This window comes from Trichechus manatus, unplaced genomic scaffold, assembly GCF_000243295.1.
Source record: "Trichechus manatus latirostris isolate Lorelei unplaced genomic scaffold, TriManLat1.0 scaffold00118, whole genome shotgun sequence".
Lineage (NCBI taxonomy): Eukaryota > Metazoa > Chordata > Mammalia > Sirenia > Trichechidae > Trichechus > Trichechus manatus.
In genome coordinates this window covers 2,971,716-2,995,031 of record NW_004444054.1, presented here as the reverse complement: position 1 = coordinate 2,995,031, position 23,316 = coordinate 2,971,716, and the positions used below count along the sequence as shown (strand labels likewise).

At 42.0% G+C, this 23,316-nt stretch overlaps 1 pseudogene; it reads right to left on the bottom strand.

The window, feature by feature from the left end:
- Positions 1-21,241: 21,241 nt before the first annotated feature.
- On the bottom strand, positions 21,242-22,372 carry LOC101360518 (40S ribosomal protein S12 pseudogene; annotated as a pseudogene).
- Between the last annotated feature and the right edge of the window lie 944 nt (positions 22,373-23,316).

Below are 23,316 nucleotides of genomic sequence, written 5' to 3'. Positions count from 1 at the left end.
GTTTTATTAAAATGGCAATATATTTATAAACATTCTATTTGTAAACTGCTTTTTCTGCTTAATTGTCTTGGAGAAAGGTTTAAGTCATCGTGTATGCTTATACACCATGTCATTTTTAAAAATACCATAAATGATTTAGTCAATCCCTTATTATTAGACATTTGCGTAGCTTACAATTTTTTGCTAATATGAATAAGGCTAGGGTACTGTCTTATATTCATACCTTTTTGCCCATGGTTATTTTATTAGGATATGAATTCCTTAAAGCAAGATTGCCGAATTAAAAGACGAGCCAAAATTGGTGAGTTTTACCAAGCTGCCTTCAGAAAGTTTTTGTCCACATGTAATAACTTTTTAGAAGGCTATTCAGACAATTTTACATATAAGGGAGACAGGGGAGGGTCATGGTTTCTTAGGTTTTATAAAGTTTCGAACCTACAGGAGTGGAAGAAATCGTGAAAGAGGGAAACCTTCAAAAGCAAGCAGATAAAAAGCCTGAAAAGCCTGGAGAGCCATTGGGGTGAAACGTCTATTCCCCTTTGTACTTCTGTTATTTTACTACTTTGCAGGCAGGTTGAAGATTAACAGAAAGAGCTGTTATATTCAGATAATTGCAGAACCGCAGAAAGAGAACGTGTAAATGAATTGGAATGGGCAGGAAAACGCTGACAAATTTGCAAAAATAATAGAGCTTTCTTGCTTTTCATTTTCTGTGTCACCATCCTTTATAGTAATCTGCACGATTTCCACAATTTACTAATGTTTACTTGTAGTAGGAGACCTGGTGGCGAAGTGGTTAAGAGCTTGGCTGCTAACCAAAAGGTCGGCAGTTCAAATCCACGAGCCGCTCCTTGGAAACCCTATGGGGCAGTTCTACTGTGTCCTGTAGGGTTGCTATGAGTCGGAATCCACTCGATGGCAATGGGTTTGGTTTAATTAGTAAGTTAAAAAAGATTTTTTGTTGTTGTTGTTTATGCTTTATCGTGTTGTTGTTAGCTGCTGTGGAGTGGATTCAGTTGCGACTCAGGACAACCGCACGTGTGCAGAGTGGAACTGCTCCATAGGATTTTCAAAGCTGTGACCTTTCAGAAGTAGATTCCCAGGCCTGTCTTCAGAGGTGCCTCTGGATGGGTTTGAACTGTCAACTTTTCGGCTAGTAGTTGAGTACTTAACTACGTAGGGACTCCAAATATATACTTTATATATTACTTAATCTATACTTTTAAAAAGGCTAATTTCATTTTCATGTATGATTTTAAGGCCAAAATATAGGTCAACAGTTCTTCTGGCGAGTACATGTTTTGTTTAATGGTGGCCAAGAAGTCAATATGAAATGGATTAATCACATAAAATTATTCTTCCCGTCAACTCCATAGGAATTTATTTCATACATTGATGAGATTGGATTTTATATTATATACAGCCAACCAGAAAACAGTGTAAATTTCACACATGCCTTTGAAGTACCTCAATTTTAGAGGTCAACATTGCAAAATTTCATGTCATGAATTTATATATATATTGAGCTTCTACAGATAATTATAAGGGGCCATTAGAAATAATATTGATTTTATTTTTTAAAGTTAGAGATGCTATTATACAATAACAATATTGTAAATACAAAACTTGAAGTTTAAAAAAATCAAATATTAAAATCTTGAGGATTATTAGATTAAAAAGTAAGAATTGACTGATCTGGAAAAAAAAAGAGAGAGGTAGATTTTTTCTTTCTTTCTTTCTTATTATCATTTTAGGCCCAATCTAATTCGTCTCATCTTCAGGACCAAGCAGTCTTCGTTACCTACCTACCTATCCATTGTCATCCAGTTGATTCAGACTCATAGGAACCCTATAGGACAGAGTAGAACTGCCCCATAGGGTTTCCAAGGAGCAGCTGGTGAATTTGAACTGCTGACCTTTTGGTTAGCAGCTGAGCTCTTAACCACTGTGCCATCAGGACTCCCGAAGTCTTAAGTTAGTGGGCTATTCATAAATAATGCTTAATACCTCACTAAAAAAATTATAAAAATATTTCCATTTTAAGTTTTATTAGCAATATCTCTTTTTTTTATTTTTTATTTTTTTTTATGGTACTTCAGGTGAAGGCTTACAGAACAAATAGTTTCTCATGAAACAGTTGTACACATACTATTTTATGACATTGGTTAACAACCCCATAACATGTTAACCCTCTTAACTTCTCAACATTTTTTTTTGGTGAAAATACACATAGACAAAGATACACCATTTCAAAAATATCTACAGGCACGGTTCAGTGACATTGACTACGCTCTTCCAGTTGTGCTGTTATTCTCACTTAAGATGAAGGCTTACAGAACAAAATAGTTTCTCATTTAACATTTATTACAAATGTTGCCCTATGACAATGGTTAACTATCTCACAACACATCAACAATATCCTTACTCAACGTTGGGTTCCCTATCACCAGCTTCCTTGTCCCCTTCTGCCTTCTGGCCCTTCTCACTGGACTACTGTACCTCGTTAGTCTCATTTGGTTTTATGGGGTTGTCCACTCCCAGGCTGAACGGTGAACCTCGGAGATAACTTCACCACTGAGCTAAAAGGGTGTCTGGGGGCCATACTCTCGGGGTTTCTCCAGTCAATATCTATTTTTTAAAAATGGGAAAGTTATTAAGAAACTGCTGGTGCAAACAGAATTTAACCTCCAAGTATATCTTTACTAAGCCCTCATGCCTCCACAATCAAAGTATTTGTGGAATGGATGAAAGAAAGAATGAATAAGTGAATTGCAAACCTTCTCTTGCCAGAGTGTAACTGTGTTACTTTCCTCCTTCTTACTGAAATCTGTAGACCACGAGTAAAGCACGTGATAGGTACCTGGACTGTACCAGGAGCATCTGCTATTATATGGGAGTTTGGCCATGTTCTCTAGTCAAACTTCAGCAAGGACAACATTGGGCCAGGGATGGCAGCCAGAATGGTCAGTCACCAGGGTAACCAGCGCTGGGCAATAGCAGGAGCTCCTGTATGACTGAGCATGGAAGATCTGTTCTAGAAACTGTTTTTACAATTGTTAACATTTCCTTTGTCTTGGAAGAAGTACAACCAGAATGCTCCTTAGAAGGAAGGATGGCGAAACTACATCTCACATACTTTGGACGTGTTATCAGGAGAGATCAGTCCCTGGAAAAGGACATTATGCTTGGTAAAGTACAGGGTCAGCAAAAAAGAGGAAGACCCTCGATGGGGTGGATTGACACAGTGGCTGCAACAGTGGGCTCAAGCATAACAACGATTGTCAACATGGCGCAGGACTGGGCAGTGTTTCGTTCTGTGGTGCATAGGGTTGCAATGAGTCAGAACCGACTTGACAGCACCTAACAATAACAACAACAACATTTTCTTGCCTGGCTGGACCTTCTGAGCACCTAATCAAAGCACATCCTCTGAAACAGAACCAACTCCATTGGAGCTGCAGTCAACTGAAAGGAAATCTAGAAACATTTTTTTCTAGAAATAGGCAACCTGCTGCTGGGTGAGCCATGTTGTAATTTTACTGTGGTGAACTTACAAGGAATAGCTTCTACTCATTTTCAGAAATCCAAAGGAATTCCTAAACAATGGACCATATACTTGGGAGTCATCTACGTCAATTGGCACAACAGAGTTCATAAAGACAAAGTTCTGCATCCTACTTTGGTGAGTAGTGTCTGGGGTCTTAAAAGCTTTGGACTGGTCATCTAATATACATCTATTGGTGTCTTACTGTCCGGAGCAAAGGAGAGTGAAGAAAACCAAAGACTCGAGGGAGCAATGAGACCAGAGGACTAATGGACCACGTGAACCACAGCTTACACAGCTCCGAGACCAGAAGAACTAGATGGTGCCTGGTTACCACTACCGACCGCTGTGACTGGGATCACAACAGAGGGTCCCGAACAGAGAGGGAGAAGAATTGTAGAACAAAGAATCAAATTCACAAAAAAAGAACAGACTTACTGATCTGACAGAGACTGGAGGAACCGCCGAGACTCTGAGCTTAAGACACCCTTCTGACCTGGAACTGAAGCCATTCCCGGAGACCACCTTTCAGTCAAACCACAGACAGGCCCATAAAATAAACAATAACACCCAAGAGGAGCATGTTCCTTAGGACAATCAATGATACGAGATCAAAAGGGCAACATTTGCCCCAAAGCAAAGATGAGAAGGCAGGAAGGGTTAGAAAATCACTACGAAAGGAAACGGGGAACCCAGGACGAAAATGGGGAGAGTGCTGACACATTGTGGGGAATGTAACCACTGTCATGGAACACTCTGTGTGCAAACTGTCGAAGGGGAAACTAATTTGCTCTGTAAACTTTCACCTAATGCACAATCTAAAAAAAAAAAAAAAAGGAATTCCTAAAACTGTTATTCTTCCTCCCAAACAAGTTGCTGTTGAGTCAATTCAGACTCATAGTGACCTTGTAGGACATAGTAGAACTGCCCCCACAGGGCTTCCAAGGCTGTAAGCTTTACTACAGCAAATCTCCAAGTCTTTCTCCCGCAGAGCTGCTGGAGTTTGAATCACTGACCTTTCAGTTAGTAGCTGAGCACTTAACCACTGTGCCACTGGGGCTCCATTTTTCCTCCCAAGGGCTCTGGAATGCTGGTCTTCCTAAAGTTTCTTGTCTCTTCAATTTGACAGAGGAAGGCAGTTAGGTGAATAATGGAAATTGCCAGATGACAATCATCAACTCCAGATTCTTTCCCGGGACCCAATTTTAGCTAAAAATATAAAAATAAAGCCCACCTGGCATCAGGTGGCTTCAGACAGTTAAAGGGAGAAAATCTGAGGAAGATCTTTAAGGAATAAACAAATGAAATCTCTTCATTATAAAGCTGGTCAAAACTATGATTGCAATCTAAATCTACATACGAAACATTTGTCCTAGTTACGAAGAATTTTTCTTTTTAAAGGGGGGGTTTTAAAAGACATTTTATTCATCAGAATTTGACTGCTACCAGTACCTGATATTGTAACATTCAGTGTATGGTTTTGCCATATGAACATATCCTCTTAGTAACTTAACACTTGTTATCATGATCTTAAACTTACAAAAATGGTAAAAACAGGGCAAAGCTTAAATGTTTTTTCCTTGAGAGAGAGAGAGTCCAAGGTATGAAAGAATCCCTTCAGGTAATGAGTTCGATCCCTGATGTGTAACTTCTGTGATGAAGCTGACTCTTTCCTCTCAGGGAAGCTCTGCTCACCCCACCAGTCTCTGTCCCTCTGTCACTGTCCATGGCTCAGCCTGACCCCAACCTCCTCCTTGGTGGCCACTGAGGAAAGTGCCGTGAGAAACTGATCAGAACCCCGGACCCAGGATATCTTGGACCCGCAAACATCTCACAGGTCGCTCAAATAGGGCCAATGACTGGGGCAGGCTTTTAAAATTTTATTTTATTATTAAATATATATATATATTAATTTTGGTGAAAGTATACACAGCCAAATATATGCCATTTCAATAATTTCTACATGTACAATTCAGTGACATTGATTACATTTTTCAAGTTGGGGTTTTTTTTTTTTTGGTGAAATTTATTTTATTTTTATTGTGGTAAATATATATGTAACAAAACCTTTGGCTTTTCAACAATCTTTGCAGGTACAGTTCAGTGACATTGATTAGGCTCATCTTGTTGTTCAACCATTGCCATTATTCACTCCCAAATTTTTCTGTCACCCTTAACAGAAGTTCAGTGTTCCCTAAGCATCGGTCCCTCCTTTCTCCTCCCTGGTAACCACTAACAACTTTGGTCTCTATACACTTGCCTACTGTAGCTATTTCACGTAAGTGAGATCATACAATATTTGTCCTTTTGTGACTGATTTATTTCACTCAGCATGATGTTTTCACGGTTCACCCATGTCATAGCATATATCAGGACTTCATTTCTCTTTATAGCTGAGTAATACTCCATTGTATGTATATCCACATTTTATTTATCCATTCATCTGTTGGTGGACACTTGGGTTGTAGCCACATTTTGGCTATTGTGAATAGTGCTGCAATGAACATTGGTGTACAAGTATCTGTTTGCATTCCTGCTTTCAAGTCTCTTGGATATATACCTAGGAATGGAATGAAAGGGTCATAAGGCAGTTCTATGCTTAACTTTTTGAGGGACCACTAAACTGTTTTCCACAATGGCTGTACCATTTTACATTGCCACCAGCAATGGATGACAGACTTTTTATTTCCTTTCTGAATTTTTTCCCCTCTAGTCTTCAAAATTCTGTAGGTAGTGGTGGATTCCGAGTTCTCCATCCCTTAGCACACTGTCTTCAAGTAAAAGTCCTTGGGCACAAGATTCTTATTTTCCACTTTCTATTAAAAAAGTGGGGAGGTGCAGAACAGAGTTTCAAATTCTGATGGAATCCAGACTATCTGGAGCCATGGAGGCTGGATTAATTCCTGAAACTATTGCCCTGAGATAATCTTTAAATTTTAAACCAAAAATATCCCCTGAAGTCTTCTTTAAGCCAAATAATATTTTAGCTTAACTAGTAACAAAATGTCTGCCTTGAGCATTATGCTCTTTTAAGAACTATCTATATGGGATTAAATTGACAACAGCCACTCTAAAGATTAGATAGGAATGTTAACCCATTGCCATGGAGTTGATTCTGACTCATGGTGACCCTATGGAACAGAGTAGAACTGCCTCATAGGGTTTCCAACGCTGAAATCTTTACGGGAACAGATTGCCAGGTCTTTCTCCCACAGAGCCACTGAATGGGTTCGAACCGCCAACCTTTCAGTTAGCAGCTGAGCACTTAACTGTTGTGCCATGAGAGCTCCTGTCATAAAAACCAAAAAACCAAACCCCATTGCCATCGAGTCAATTCCAACTCTAGCGACCATATAGGACAGAATAGAACAGCCCTATAGGGTTTCCAAGGCTGTAAATCTTTACAGAAGCTGACTGCTACATCCTTCTCCTGCTGAGTGACTGGTGGGTTCGAACTGCAGACTTTTCGGTTAGTAGCCAAGCACTTAACCACTGTGCCACCAGAGATCATACCCATACCCTTTGCTGCTGAGTCGATTCTGACTTGTAGTACCCTACAGGACAGAGCAGAACTGCCTCATAGACTTTCCAATGCTATAAATCTTCATGGAAGCAGACTGCCACATCTGTCTCCCACGGAGGGGCTGGTGGGTTCCAACGGCCAACCTTTCAGTTAGCAGCCGAGTGCTTTAACCACTGCACCACCAGGGCTCCCCAGTGGTCACAGGGGGTCATAATTAAATGCTTCATGAATGAATTCATTTTATCCTCTGTAGCAAACTACAGATTTTCACATGAACAGGTTGCAAGTTATTTCTAGAAACTTAGGTTGACATATCCTACTACCTAGTTGCCTGGAGGGATTTGATATAATGCTAGGAAAATTTGTGGACATTTCATTATAATTAGAGGAGACTAAGCTGTGAACTTTGAGACCTTGGGAAGGACAGTCCAGACAATATCATAATTTTCACAGTATCACTGGATGTGGATAGCAGTATCAGAAATGACTGTCACTTCTGACAAGCTCTTTTTCTTTTCAGCTGGCTTTCTTCTTAAGAATAAAATATTTAGCTTTAGAGAACATTCGCTTTTAGAGTTAAGTCCTTCAGCTTCATGAGTATATAAAAGTAATTTCATTAATGCCATTAAATCTTCGTTTATAGACTGGATTTCTACTAAATACGCCAGACTACGTTGGATCTGTCACTAAGTCAAAATTTGCTAAATTAAATTGAATTAGTTTTTCTCAAGTTTTATGGGAAGATCTTCCTTTATTTTATGTTTAAGGTTATATTATTGTAACTTTCTAGTTACTCGATAATTTAATCTTTAAATGACATTTATGAGATTGCATTAAATAATGACAAGCAGCATCCATCATAAAAAGAAATGGTAAAGCTTATGAATATTTAGCCAGATCCTACACTATGGTTTGGAAAATAGATGAACCCAGGACGAATTAATTTCCTTAACCCCATGTAATCTAGTTTCTCTTCCTAGGCTGATAACAACACCTTCTCCCATGTAAAGTCGAGAAATCCAACTACTTGATCGATTCTACAAAAGGAGCTATTTCATAAGTAGCGGCAGTCGTGGTTCAGTGGTTGAATTCTTGCGGAAGACCTGGGTTAGATTCCTAACAAACGCACCTCGTGTGTAGGCACTGGCCTTCTGTCAGCGGAGGCTTGCATACTGCTATGATGCTGAACAGGTTTCAATGGCGCTTCCAGACTAAGGAGACGATGAAACTAATCATGGAGATGGTGCAGCACTGGTCAGAGGCTCATTTCATTGTGATGGGGTCGCCATGAGTTGGAGGGCTGACTGGACAGCAGCTAACAACAACTACTAATACTAAACTTATTCCTTCCTCTACAAAGGAGCCGGTGGTGCCTAACACTGGGGGCTCAGGGGTAACAACAGACCAAGGAACTTTCTATGAGCTTGTATTTTAGTGGAGACCAAACCAAGACCAAACCCGTTGCCGTTGAGTCGATTCTGACTCACAGGGACCCTAAAGGACAGAGTAGAACTGCCCCATAAGGTTTCCAAGGGGCGCCTGGTGGATTTGAACTGTCAACCTTTTGGTTAGTAGCTGTAGCTCTTAACTACTAAACAATAAACAAGTAAATAAATACAGTAAAACCCACAAAAGCTGGAACTTGTGTAAGGTGGAAACCTGTCAGAGAAGGAAAACCCAAATAATGTCCACTGACAGACGGCTATAAAAAAGTGATAGACTGCACCCTGTCAAAGGCGGAAAACTTGCGAGACCCAGAAAAACAAGACAGTCCCGTCAAGTTCCAGCTCTCACAGCTTTCACTGTTTATAAGAAAGATAATTTCAGATGCTGCTAACAGTTACGAAGCTGATAAAACAGGGTAATGCAATAGAGGCTGACTGGTTTGGGGTGGGCGACTTAGAAAGTCTGGAAAGGCCTCTCTGAGGAGATAATAGCAGGAAGTGAGTTCATTTTCAGATTTTGTTAGTAGTTCCGCCTGCTTATTCTACTTAAGTTGGCTTGAACTAGGAATGGTGGCTAACATTCAGCGACCTGGGGCCAGCCTAAGCACACAGCTCCTCAGGACCAGGCAGGTCAACATTTCAAACTTCTTCTGGCCTTTTCTGGTCCAGGAAGACCCTGCCTGTTCTCCCATTTGTTCCAGTCAACTCCCTCTCACCGTTCTGCTTCTGTTTTTGACTCACACCCTCCAAAGAGCAGGCAGGCCTCTGTATCCAGCTCTCAGGATGTGGAGAGCTGCAAATAGCACCGACAGCTGCAGCTGGAGGTAACTGCCTGGGAAGCTTGCCAGCGTTTGCCTGGCTGCCGCCACCGCAGGAGCCCGGGCCAGGCCAAGGGCCTCCTCACGCCCTTGTGAGCAGCCTCGCAGAACCCTCAGTGACTCAGGCCAACTCACTAGTGCAAATCACCGCCTTTATTTTCTTGTTTGTGTGCACATGAGGGTGGAGGGCAGATAAGGAAGGAAAGTACGCGTGCCCTTAAATGTTTTCTACTTAACCTCAAGACTGTCTCAGAGCTAGGCTAGCAACGATGGTTGCCTCTTTTGCATAGACAGGGAAACTGAGGGTGATATGACTATCTGAGGAGAACAGATGAACAACGAACCACTTCTGTGAATAAAATCCACTTTTCTCTGTTCTTGGTGCACAACCTTTTCCTCAGGATTTTGTTCAGCCATTTTACTTTATCTCCTTAAAATATTTTTCTCCAGAGCTTTCTGCTAGTTACAAGATTCACATTCTCCTCTGACCACATTTCTAACTGCGAAAAAAAAAAAAAAAAAGAGAGAGTATTATTTATAAAACACCATGGGAAACTTGTCTTTAAAGAAGGAAGCCTAAAAGGAAATGAAAAGTCACCTGCTTGCTCTACCGCACAGTTAGAACAGGGGTGGGGGTCCGGCTCACACACACCCCAGTCATGTTCTCCCCAAAGGAAGGTGGCAAGGGGACAGGCGGGAAGCAGAGCTGGCCTCCTAAGCCTCCCCCTGCTTGAAGGGTCTGAGGTTCAGTCCCAGGAGGTCCATTTGCAGGGTGTGTCGTGCCGCTCGGGGACAGGGAGGCCCAGCAGCACTGACTCTGAGCACATGGACTTGCTTCCCACGGGGCCCTGCCTGGTACTGGGGGCACCTGGGACCCCTCAGGGCCTGGGCAGCCTGGCAGGGCTCTTGGTTCATCTCAGATGGGAAGTGGCCTGGTGAGGTACAGGAAGGAACTGTCCCTCCTTCCTCGTCTGGTGGTTGTGTGTGTGTGAGGGCCTGCTCTGAGGAGAAAAACGGCTCTCCTGAGGTAAGTGGGCGGAAAGACAGCATGGGCCTGCTCAGAGGGTCCAGCTTCTGCTCTGACTGTCAGCTCAGTCCTGGGGGAGTGTCTGGGGCCGTTTTAGCTCCTCTGTCATCTCTTCTGCAAAAAGAAGAGATGAGACACGATTCAGAAATGAGTGTACAGTACCATAATTGTACACAGGAAACTGGTGCAAATGACTGTGACATACTGTATTTTTGTCTTCCTTTCTTCCTTTTGTTTTATCTTGCTTTTTTTGTTATATAACAAAAACCTTAAATGTTTATAATTTAAATGTTCAGAATTCAGTGGGTATTTAACACGTTACTTAAGGTGACTGGGTAAGCACTAGGCTGCTAACCAAAAGGTTTATGGGTGAACCAACTCAGCGGCTCCACAGGAGAAAGACCTGGCGATCTACTTCCATAAAGATTACGGCCTAGAAAAGCCTATGAGGCAGTTGCACTCTGTCACATGGGGTGAGTCGGAATTAACTGGCAGGCACCTAATAACGACAACTTAATGGGCCTACTTCAAAAAATACTTTTTAAACAAACTTATACAGGTTGATAGGTCGAACCGGACAATTTTATGAAATAATACTTGCAGTGAACGGGAAACAGAATCATATTCTCACTCCTTTTCAATTACGTTTTAAACAAACTTCAGCAAATATATATAAATTTTCTCCAGGTGAATGTTTTGTTCAGGTTTCCTTGCTGTTGCCTACGAGTGTTTTGAGTCTGCCAGAAACTCCCCTGAGAGAGAATGAGAACTTAATGCAGCATATTAACTCCTCTGCCTATCATATCCATACAGACAGGCCTACCTCTTTCCCAGGGGTGTCGGAAATCGCTTTCATGTTCTGTTTGCAGAGGTCCTGGCATCCAGAAACAAACAAAAGTGAAAGAAACCAATGCCCCAAAGAGATAAGACAGTGAAGTCCAAAGAACTAAAGAAGCACTGAGTTTTAAGTCACTGGTTGAAGCAGTAAATCAAGCGCAGGCTTTGGATTCAGATGACCATTAGGGCTGACACTGACTCTACCACTAGCGAGCTGGTGTCCTTGGGTAGGTACCTAACCTCTCTGTGCCCCAATGTCCGTATCCATAAAATGGGCACAATAATCGTACAAACTTCATAAAGTTTCACTGGTATGTGTGAGAATTTAATAAAAAACCCATGTGAAATGCCTGGCATAGTGCTTAGAACTTGCTAAGAGTAAACAGTTGGCTCTTATTTTAAGTAATACTTTATTGTGTTTTTGGTGAAAGTTTACACAGCAATTCAGGTTCCCATAGGTCGCTATGACTCAGAATCGACTCACCGGCAATGGGTTTGGTTTGTTTTGGGTTTCTGACAATTTCTACACAAATTGTTTAGTGACATTAGTTACATTTTTCACAACATGTCAACATTCTCTTTGTGTTCTGGTCATTCCATTTCCAGTGCTCTAGTGTCTCTGCTCCCTTATCTTCTTTTCTTTGCTTTAGAGTAACTGTTGACCTTTTGCTCTCATATAGATGGTTTTTTTGGCTATTATTTTTTATAATAATAATAAATTACATAGTAACATTATTGGCTTATAATAATTACTATTATATCACTGCAAAGTCTCATCCTTTTTTTTCTTCTCAAACTTGGGCTTCCACTTTAATGCAAAAGATAGTATAGTGACTTAATTCCTAATTATTTGAAGTTTATGACTCAAATTCACTGCCGTCAAGTTGACCCCGACTCATAAGACACCCTGTTAGGCATAGTAAAATTGCCCATGGGCCTTCCAAGGGTGTAATCTTTATGGGAGCAGGCTGCCATACCTTTCTTCTGCGAAGTGGGTTGGTGGGCTCAAACCGCCGACCTTTTGGTTCGCAGCCAAGAGCTTAACTACTCGCCACCAGAACTCCAACTTTATGACCCAACCAAAACCCACAGCTGTTGTGTCGATTCTGACTCATAGTGACCCTACACGACAAAGTAGAATTGCCCCTTAGGGTTTGCAAGGCTGTAAATCTCTACAGAAGCAGACTGCCACATCTTTCTCCCTCAGAGCTGCTGGTGGTTTTGAACCGCCGACCATTCCGTTAATAGTCAATCACTTTAACCACTGCGCCACCAGGGCCCCTACGTTCTATGACAGTGGTTCCCAAACTTGTCTGAACATTGTAATCACCTGGGGAGCTTAAAAATTACTCATGCCTGTGTCCCATTGCTGGCGTTTCTGATTTAATTGATCTAGGTAGTGGCCTGAATTTTGGAAGTCTTAAAAGACCCCCAGGTGATTTTAATGTTCAACCAAGTTTGCAAACCAATGCGTTTTGGTAATGTCCCAAACAAAAAAGGAAACAGATGTTCACAGGTTAGATAAGATTGAGGTACTATGTATTCTGAGCTAATAATATGACTCGTTTTGCTGCGTTAGCCATTCAAATCAGCCAAATAATCAGTGGGATGATTTTTTCACTGAATGTATAAGTTTTGACTGATTTGACCAATTCAGTATAAAGTGTGATTCCTTAAAATCAAATGACCATAGCCTAAAATAAATTGAATTTGTTGGGCATGGGCTATGATTGCACATGTATTTTGAACCTTTTAGATGATAAATTACCACAGGAGTACACACTATTTAATTCCTTCTATACATTTGCTAACCAACTGGATATTAAATAAAAATACTAATAGCTTGGGGTTGATTTGATTAATTCATTTAGTAAAAGTTTGATTCCTTAAACTCATATAGCCAGAGCCTAAAGTAAATTGAATTTGTATGTGTAATTTAGAATGTAAATTAGTACAGGTGTACACATGACTTTATTCCACCCTGCACATTTGCTAGCAAACTGGATGTGTTCAATCAAAATACTGATCATCGGAATGAAGCTGGTGCTACCTCATCCCTTTGCTCTCGTCCGGGGAGCCTTTGAAGACATGGAGGTTGCTATCAGATGTGTACACCAATGTCTGTGTATTCCACGGGTGAAAGATGTGGCAGTATGCTTCCGTAAAGATTTACAGCCTTGGAAACCGTATGGGGCAGGTCTACCCTGTGTCCTACAGGGTTGCTATGAGTTGGAATCGACTCAGGGGCAGTGGGTTTGGGTTCTTGGTTTGGGTGTGTGTATTAAGGAGCCTTGATGGCGCAGTGGTTAAGCATTTGACTGCTAACCGAAAGGTCAGTGGTTCAGACCCACCAGATGCTCCATGGGAGAAAGATGTGGCAATAACTAACCTCTTTAAAAAATTAATGAGTGTGTTGGTCCACTCAGCTCTTCAGGTCCTACTGATCCATCAGGTAAGTCACGAACGAGGTAGCTCTCTTAGGCTGTATCAACTTCTTTTGCCATTTGTGTTAGAGGCATGAAATGCAGATGGGGAAGGGTCCCTGACCCTTGTTCCGCAGAAATTCTGCATCTGGCCATCAACGGGGGGCTTCATCAGCCACTTTAAATAGCTGGACAGAGAGAACCTTTCTGGAATGTATTCACAGTTGAACAAAACAACCGAGAATTTGTCTCTACACGTTGCCATTGAGTCAATTCTGACTCATAGCGACCCTATACGACAGAGTAGAACTGCCCTATAGGGTTTTGAAGGCTGTAATCTTTATGAGAGCAGGCTGCCACATCTTTCTCCCACAGAGCTGCTGGTGAGTTCCAACCACTGAGCTTTTGGTTAGCAGCTAAGCACTTAACCATTGCACCACCAGGGTTCCTTTGACTTTTCTCTACCCTCTAAAACATAAGGCAGTTTTCAAGTTGGAAAGCAGCCAATTCTATGAGTGTGGGCTACTTCTTCCCACTGTACAGCAAGTTATTAGGGTATTTACTGATAAGGGGCAAAGAAATGACATCTTGAGAAAATGAAAGGTATAAGAAAGTTATTTTTAAAAAACTTCCTTCTGATAGTTTATGAAAAAAAGAGGTTTGGCTGTAGACTGAGTGAAAAAATTCAGCTCATGGAGTCAAGAGGGTTGGAAGCGAACCATATTTAGGAACTGGGTATTATCTGCCTGGCTCTTTCTATGCATAATCCCCTTTAATCCTTAAACAACCCCTCAGGATAGAATCAGTTCTCAATTCATAGATAAAGTAACTGATGCTCAGAGAGACGAAATAACTTGCCCAACGCTGTACAGCGCAAAGTTACAGAAGTGGGATTTTAACCAAGTCGATCTGCCCACAATTCCATGTTCTAGCCACTGCATTTTAGAGTGACCAGCTGTTCTGGTTTGCCCAGCCTGAGGGATTTCCCAGAACATAGATTTTTCGTCTTAAAACTGGTACAGTCAGGAGTAAACCCAGATGAGTTGGTCCAGAGGTTACTATTTCCTTAGCCAGACAGCAGATTCCGGGCCCTAGTCCTGCCCCTAAGAAGCCCTGGTGGCACAATGGTTAGGCGCTTGGCTCCTAACCAAAAGGTCAGCGGTTCAAACCTACCAGTCGATCCATGGTAGAAAGGCCTGGCTGTCTGCTCCTGTAAAGATTACAACCAAGAAAACCCTAACGGGAAGTTCTACTCTGTCACATGGGGTCGCTATGAGTCAGAACCGACTGGAAAGCAAATTACAACAACGGGTCTGCCCCTAGTGGAGAAGGGCACTCAGGAGGCCTGGATTCCTTACTTAGTTCAGGAAATAATATCTCCAATTATACTATAGTCCCCCGGGAGAGAGCAAATTAAAGGCACTTCTGGTTCAGTAAGAAGCCCTAGTGGTGCCATGGTTAAGCATTCAGCTGCTAACCAAAAAGGTCGGTGATTCAAACCTACCAGTAGCTTTTCAGGAGAAAGATGTGGCAGCCTGCTTCTGTAAAGATTACAGCCTTGGAAATCCTATGAGGTAGGGTTTGGATGGGTTTGGACAGGTTTTCTAGTCCAATTACTATAGTCTTAGATTGTGTAGGTCAAGGGTAGGCCAACTTTTTTGAAAAAGAGCCATTTTCAATTTTGTGGGTATAGGATCTCTGTCAAAGAGCCCTGGTGGCACACTGGTTAAGTGCTGGGCTGCTCACCAAAAGGTTGGAGGTTTGAATCCACCCAGAGGCTCCACAGGAGTCTGACAACCTGCTCCCTTAAAGATTACAGCCTAAGAAACCCTATGGGGCAGTCCTACTCTGTCACACGGGGTGGCTATGAGTCAGAACCACTCGACAACATTCAGCAACAACAGGGTCTCTGTCATAACCACTCAGCTCTGTCACAGTAGCGAGAAATCAGCCACTGACGATATGAAAATGTGTGGGCATGGCTGTGTTCCAATAAAAACGTATTGACACAAACATGAGGTGGTCCGAATTTGGCCCATGGGTAGTTTGCCAAGTCCTGATGTGGGTTATTAATAAAGACTCTTTTGCACAAATAATGCATTTTTGATGAAGAATTATTTCTGGGATAACGCAGTGATTAAGAGATATGGCTGCTAACCAAAAGGTCAGCAGTTTGAATCCACCAACCGCTCTTTGGAAACCCTATGGGGCAGTTCTACTCTGTCCTATAGGGTCACTATGAGTCAGAATCAGCTCGATGGCAAGGGGTTTGGTTTCGTTTTTGGCCAGGAGGCGGTCGGGAGCTATCTTCTGGACTAACCTATTTATCAATCAGCCATTCCTACCATTTTCTACTATTTGGGAGCCACAGAATTTGACTTTTCTAATCTTACCCAAAATCACAGTGTGTGGGCGTGTGAAGCCAGCACTCTGAAGTCTCCCATCACAAATTTCTGTCCCCTTCCTTGTCCGTTGGAAGTTATTAGTCATTGTTCTTTTCAACCATTTCTTTCATTTCCAAACACCATTGGAAAATTAATTCCTACTGCGGTCTACATAAACTTAATTAAGACATATTCATTTGCATCGATATAGCATTTTCTTTATTGTGTGCTGGAAAAATATTGTGAGGAGATTTTTCTATACTGACAGGCAAATACCACTTTAACACGGGAGCAGCCTCCTCACGAGAGTCCCAGAATCCGTCCAAGCCTTCACCCATGTCTGCCTCCATCCATTCGCCGGGTACCCTGACCACTCCATCTTCAAGACGCGGAATCACAGATTCTATGCGCAGTCACAGATAGGCCCTCTAGAGGAGACAAATACAAAGCGATATGCTCAGATGCAAAATGAACAGTGGATGTGGCCTGAGGGAAAGAGTGGGAGGAAATACAAATTATGGGGAAATAATAAGTGGAAAAGGAGCCCTGGTGGCTCAGTGGTTAAGTACTTGCCTGCTAACCGAAAGGTCAGGAGTTTAACCCACCAGTGGCTCTGCAGGAGAAAGACCTGGTGATCTGCTCCCGTAAAGATGACAGCCTAAGAAGCCCTATAAGGCTGTTCTATCCTGTCACATGGGGTCTCTATGAGTCAGAATCGACTCAGTGGCAACGAGTTTAATAAGTGGAAAGGCCGAGACTGGGAACAAGCTAAGCACCAACCAACGAGTTGCCATGGAGTCGATTCCAACTCACGGCAATGCCAGGTGTTTCAGAGTAGAACTGTGCTCCAGAAAGTTTTTAAAAAAATACTTATTTGTTTATTTGTTTAAAAATTATAATTATAAACACTTTACGTGTTAAATAACATATATTTTTCAAAGCAAAAAAAAAAAAAAAGTGAGAAGTGTGACACTGTTTTACATTTTTGCAAATTTCTTTAAAGTCTGCCTGAGCAGAAGACAGCCAGTTCTCGTATCTGCTTCTGCTTTTAATCTGTAGCAATCCGTTTATTTTATTTTGTTGTTGTTGAGAATAAACACAGCAGAACATACACCAATCCAATAATTTCTACATATGCAATTCAGTGACATTGATCGCATCCTTCAAGTTGTACAACCGTTCTCACCCTCCTTTACCGAAGCTCCATAGGGTTTTCAATGGTTATGATATTTTGGGAGTAGTTGGCTGAGTTGTTCTTCCCAGTCTGTCTTAGTCTGGAAGCTCTGCAGAAGCCTGTTCAGCATCCTAGCAGCACACAAGTCTCCACGGACAGATGGCTGGTAGCTTGCATGAGGTATACTGGTTGGGAATCAAATCCAGGTCTCCCATACGGAAGGCAAGAATCCAGCACTGAATCACTAATGCCCCCTCTGGATTTCTTTTTAAAAAGACTAAAACAAAACAGTTGTCGTTGAGTCTACTCCGACTCGTGGCAACCCCATGTGTTTCAGAGTAGAACTGCGCTCTGTAGGGTTTTCACGGCTGTGAACTTGGGGAGCAGATTGCCAGGCCTTTCTTCCAAGATGCCTCTGGGTAGGTTTGACCCGCCAGCCTTTCGGTTAGTAGCTGAGCACTTAACCATCCAGGGACTCCTAAGTCAAGCACAGGAGGGGAATGGTAAATAGGTTCCTTTAGGAGCAGAAGAGAAGTGCAGGCTTTGGAGACAGAAGTCGTAATGAGGGTACAGTTGTGATCAGAAGCCACTGTAGCTTGTCAAGTGGGCGATCAACAGTGACAAATATGGTACGTTAGGGCCGTTGGATCCAGGAGACTTGCTGGGTTAGAGAGTGACAGTGGAAATGGACAGCGAGGGGCAGGCTTCAACAAATCCCAAAAGAGTCAGGAGGATGATAGTCCCACCTCGTTGCCATCGAGTCAGTTCCAACTCATAGCAGCTCCATGTAAGAGTAGAACTGCCCCGTAGAGTTTCCAAAGCTGTAACCTTTCACTAACCAAAAGGTTGGTAGTTCAAATCCACCAGTCGCTCTTTAGGAGAAAGATGTGGCAGTCTGCGCCTATAAAGGTTACAGCCTAGGAAACCCTATGGGCAGTTCTACCAGGTCCTATAGGGTCATGACTCAACAACAACGAGGTGTTTTTTTTTTTTAAATGACATTTCCATACTATATGGATTTTAGAATGGTCCAGACAGAAATAGCCACACCCAAACTGTCTCAGTGATGTGAAAAATTATTCCGTAACTTGTTTCCAGAACATGTGATTCAAATATCACGATCACTTATCAAATGTGACCCTCATTGCCCAGGAAATTTTCTTTAAGCCTTATAAAGATTTTTTTTTCCTGATATCAGTAGGGATGGAAATGTCTTCCACTCTCCATAATCTCCAAGATTTTCCCTCCCTCTCCAAAAGAAGAAAGTTTTTGTGGTGACAGAACCCATTCCCCCATGATAAACATGATCAAATCCATGCATTTCCAGAGATGCCTCTACCAAAGGTTCCAACAAATTGCGAGTCCTTTTTTATGAATTGTTATTTGCCTACATTCTAACAACAACTATCCTGTCAGACAAGATATTTGCAATAAACTTGGTCAACTTCCATTATTTTGAGAAGTTTTATTGAGAGCATTAACACTGGAAATGGAAGAAATTATTGAAAATAAGAAGCTACTAATAATGTATACAAAGACTTCAATAGTGCATAGTACGTGCTCAGTAAATATTATAAATGTTAAAACCAACCAACCAACCCACTGCTGTCAAGTCAATTCCAACTCTTAGCAAACCCATGTGACAGAGTAGAATTTCCCCATAGAGTTTCTAAGGCTGTAATCTTTATGAAAGCAGATCACCAGGACTTTCTCCCACAGAGTGGGCTGGTAGGTTTGAACTGCTGACCTTTTGTTTAGCAGACAAGTGCTTAAACCATTGCACCACCAGTGCTTTTTTTATAAATGTTAGCTATTATACTTTTATTTGTTTGGAGTGTTCATGTTTTATGACAAATAATAGCATGTATATATTTATAAATATGTACTCGTATTTATGTATGCAACATATACATAAAAACAGAGAAGTGTCTAACTTTTCTAATTGCCTAAAATAATCTTTGCCCGTGAATTAATGCATTGCTGTCTGCTGCTTATTTGTTCTTTTGTTAAGAGAGTTGGAAAAGACAGCAGTGACAGAGGTGTGAAATGACTCATTTATTTTAGCGAATTAATACCCTCGAAGCCTCAAGATGATTACTCTAATTTTTGCACTGAAGCAACTTTGGCCACTGATGAAATACCTAATCAATAAACTAAAATTGTAAAACAGACTGCCCCTAAAAACCAAACCCGTTACTGTTGAGTCAATTCCATCTCACAGCCACCCTGTAGGACAGAGAAGCACTGCCTCATAGGGTTTCCAAGGCTGTAAATCTTTATGGACGCAGACTGCCACATCTTTCTCCCAGGCAGTGGCTGGCGGATTTGAATCGCCAAACTTCCGGTTAGCAGCCGAGCGCTTAACTCCGCCACCAGGGTTCCTGACAGACTGCACAGTGCCCCGTTTATCATAAAATGATAGAATTAACACTGCAGACACCATCTGAAAGGTCCCTAGATGGTGCAAATGGTTTTCGTTTACCTGGTAATCTAAAGATTGGCAGTTCTAACCCATTCATCAGCACCACAGAAGAAAGGCCTGGTGATCTGTTTCCATAAAGATTATAACCAAGAAAACCCTATGGGGCAGTTCTACTCTGTAACACGTGGGGTTGCCATGAGTTGGCATTGACTCGATGGCAATGATTTTTTTTTTATTTTGTTCTTCAGACATTATCTAGCACAACACTAACATTTTACAAGTGAGGGACGTGGAGTCCAAGGAGGTAAGGTGACTTGGTCAGAGTGCACAGCGATTATCACAGGAGGTCACTCCAAAACTTGACTTCTGCCTCCATCCTCATTACAGGTAGTCCCCGACTTACAACATATTCAAGTTACCTCGAACCACACTTAACGATTGTCGTTATTTTTTGCACATCTTATCATTAGTAATATGTACTACACACAATGTTGCCGTGTCTAACTTGCTGATGTCATCATATCTGTAAGTTTATATGTAATGTTTCCAACCCCTAAAGATACATAAAGATGGGATTTATAAAGATACTGATAATAAAAGGCAATAATAACGGAAAAAAATGAGATATTTGCCTTATATCGGAATCGACTTACGTCGAAGTTGTTGGAATGGAACCCCGTTGTAAGTCGGGGACTACGTGTATCTGTAAGGCCTTTTTCCCTCAGAAAATAAATATATCTGATTACACCTAGTCTGAGTGAAGCCACTGCAGTTGGGGTTACTTCTGTGGCTTCCTGTGGTTGCAGGCAGAGAAACCTTTCAAATCTGGAAAAGAGGGATTCTGATTCTAAGATCATGCAGCTGAAGGGGCCCTAACCAGAGTCTCCCCTTAGCCTCATCCCTTTCCTGTTCTGCTGTTGTGCATATTCAAAAGTAGGTGGGTGCACTAATATCATCTCATTGCAGAATTAAAAAGTCCATTGTCTTACTCTGGTTTTCCAAGAGTATTTTTATTTATTTATTTTGTTGTTACTGTTTTAAATTGTTTACATTTTTAGCTGAAAGTTTACAGAGCAAATTAGTTTCCCATTCAATAGTTTGTACATAAAGTGTTCCATGACATTGATTTCCTTCCCCACAATGTGTCAGCACTCTCCCCGTGTTCGTCCTGGGTTCCCTGTTTCCTTTCGTCCTGATTTTCTATCCCTTTCTGCCTTCTCATCTTTGCTTTGGGGCAAATGTTGCCCTTTTGATCTCGTATCATTGATTGTTCTAAGGAGCATGTTCCTGTTGGGTGTTATTGTTTATTTTATGGGCCTGTCTGTGGTTTGACTGAAAGGTGGTCTCCGTGAATGGCTTCAGTTCCAGGTCAGAAGGGTGTCTTAAGCTCAGAGTCTCGGCGGTTCCTGCAGTCTCTGTCAGATCAGTAAGTCTGTTCTTTTTTTGTGAATTTGATTCTTTGTTCTACAATTCTTCTCCCGCTCTGTCCAGGACCCTCCATTGTGTTCTCAACCAGAGCCATTGGTGGTGTTAGCTGGCACCATCTAGTTCTTCTGGTCTTGGGATCGTGTAGGCTGTGGTTCGTTAGTCCTTTGGACTCATTGCTCCCTTGAATCTTTGGTTTTCTTTACTCTCCTTTGCTCCGGACAGGAAGAGATCAATAGTTGTATCTTAGATGGCTGCTCGAAAACTTTTAAGACCCCAGACATTACTCACCAAAGTAGGATGCGGAACTTTGTCTTTATGAATTCTGTTGTGTTCAAGAATATATTTAAGTAAGATCTTTGAACTAGGTCCCGAGAATTCTCTTTCTTATATTTATGCACAGTATTCTTAGTGAGAATTGGTTATTGATGAATTCAAGAAATCACTTGTTTCTTTTTTGAGAGCCAATTTATTTATTGGTTCATTTCTTGCATTTGAAATACTCTTTGACGACATCCTGGGCCTGAGATTCTTTGCCATAGTCCTTAACAACCACACTACTGCAAGCAACCACTTTACCGGGTTTCCCCTCTCTGTCGATTGTGCAGAGGCCTACCCACTCCCCAGGACCCCTGATGGTGCAGTGGTTAAGCACTCAGCTGCTAACCGAAAGGTCAGTGGTTCAAACCCGTCCAGCAAATCCACAGGAGAAATATTTGGAGATCTGCTCCCATAAAAATTAAACCCAAAAAAACCCAAACACATTACCATCGACCAGCTGGTGGATTCAAACTACCAACCTTTTGGTTAGCAGCCTGAGCTCTTAACCACTGTGCCACTATGGTTCCCTGTAAAGACTGTATGTAGCCTTGGAAACCCTATGGGGCAATTCTACTCTGTCACATAGGGTAGTTGCTATGAGTTGGAATCGACTCGACAGCAACAGATAAATTTTTGGTTTTACCCACTCCCCTAGTTTCTTGTTGTCATCCCCCTTAATCAGGTTGAATTGGTGTTCAGCACAAACGGCCTCCACCAACTTGACATACCCAGACTCATCACAGCTGGACCCAAGTGCACACACATGGTCTTGGCACTTGTCTCAGACTTTGGCAGCTTCCAGGATTCCACTAGGTCATTGGGGACGAGGGCAGTCTTCAGCACCTTTCGTTCAGTACTATTAATGTCCATTACCCCTTCAGCAGTGATGCCTTCCTCCGCTGGGGTGATTGGTGATGGGTGGAGCCAAATCTTGAATGCTCCCGAGCCTCCACCTCCACAACACTCGGGGGCGGCAGGGAAAGAGGAGATCACCTGTTTCGATTTCCGATGTTCAGGATGGTAGTCCATTTGTGCAAAATTGCTTAAAACCACGTATTAAAAAAAGTAAAACAATAAAACCGGTTGCCATCGAGTCGATTCCAACTCACAGAGACACTATTGGACTGAGTAGAACTGCCCCATAGGGCCCAAGGCTGTAATCTTTGTGGAAGCGGACTGCCACATCTTTCTCCGAGCTGGTGAGTTCCAACCGCCAACCTTTCCTTGGCAGCCAAGCCCTTAACCACTGCACCACCAAACCCTCATATACAGAGCCTAAAATGGAGAAGGGACTGGAGGGGCATGATCTGCGTTTCCTTTATGTTTGTATCCCCCGTTGTTTGGCGCATTTGTTTTTGTTGTTAGGTACAGTCTGGTTGATTCCAGTTCATAGTGACCCCATGTGACAGAGTAGACCTGCCCCCATAGGGTTTTCTTGGCTGTAATCTTTACAGGAACAGATCACCAGGTCTTTCTCCCGAGGAGCAGCTGGGTAGGTTCGAACCATCAACCTTTCGGTTAGCAGCCGAGAGCTTAACCATTGCACCACCAGGGATCCTTGCTTGGTGTGTAGTAGCTGCTTAGTAAGGTTTGTTTTGTAAATCAGTGAAAGAATAAGCAAATTAAACTTTTTATTCTCCAAACTCTCCATGGGAATAAAAGATTTTTATGGATTGAATGGTAACCCCCCAAAATATGTATAGGAGTCCTGGCCGCTATACCTATGGATGTGACCCTGTTTGGAAATAGGATTTTTCTTTTGTTATGTTAATGAAAGCATACCTGAGTAGTGTGAGTCCTAACCTTAACCACTTCTGACTTATAAAAAAGCAGAATAGAGACAGAGACACACACATGAGTCAGACAGATGTCACATGAGAACCCATCTACAAGCAAAGGAACACCAAGGATTACCCAAAACCACTGGAAGCTAGGAATGGCCACAGCCAAGACCTTGGACTTTTAGCCTCCAG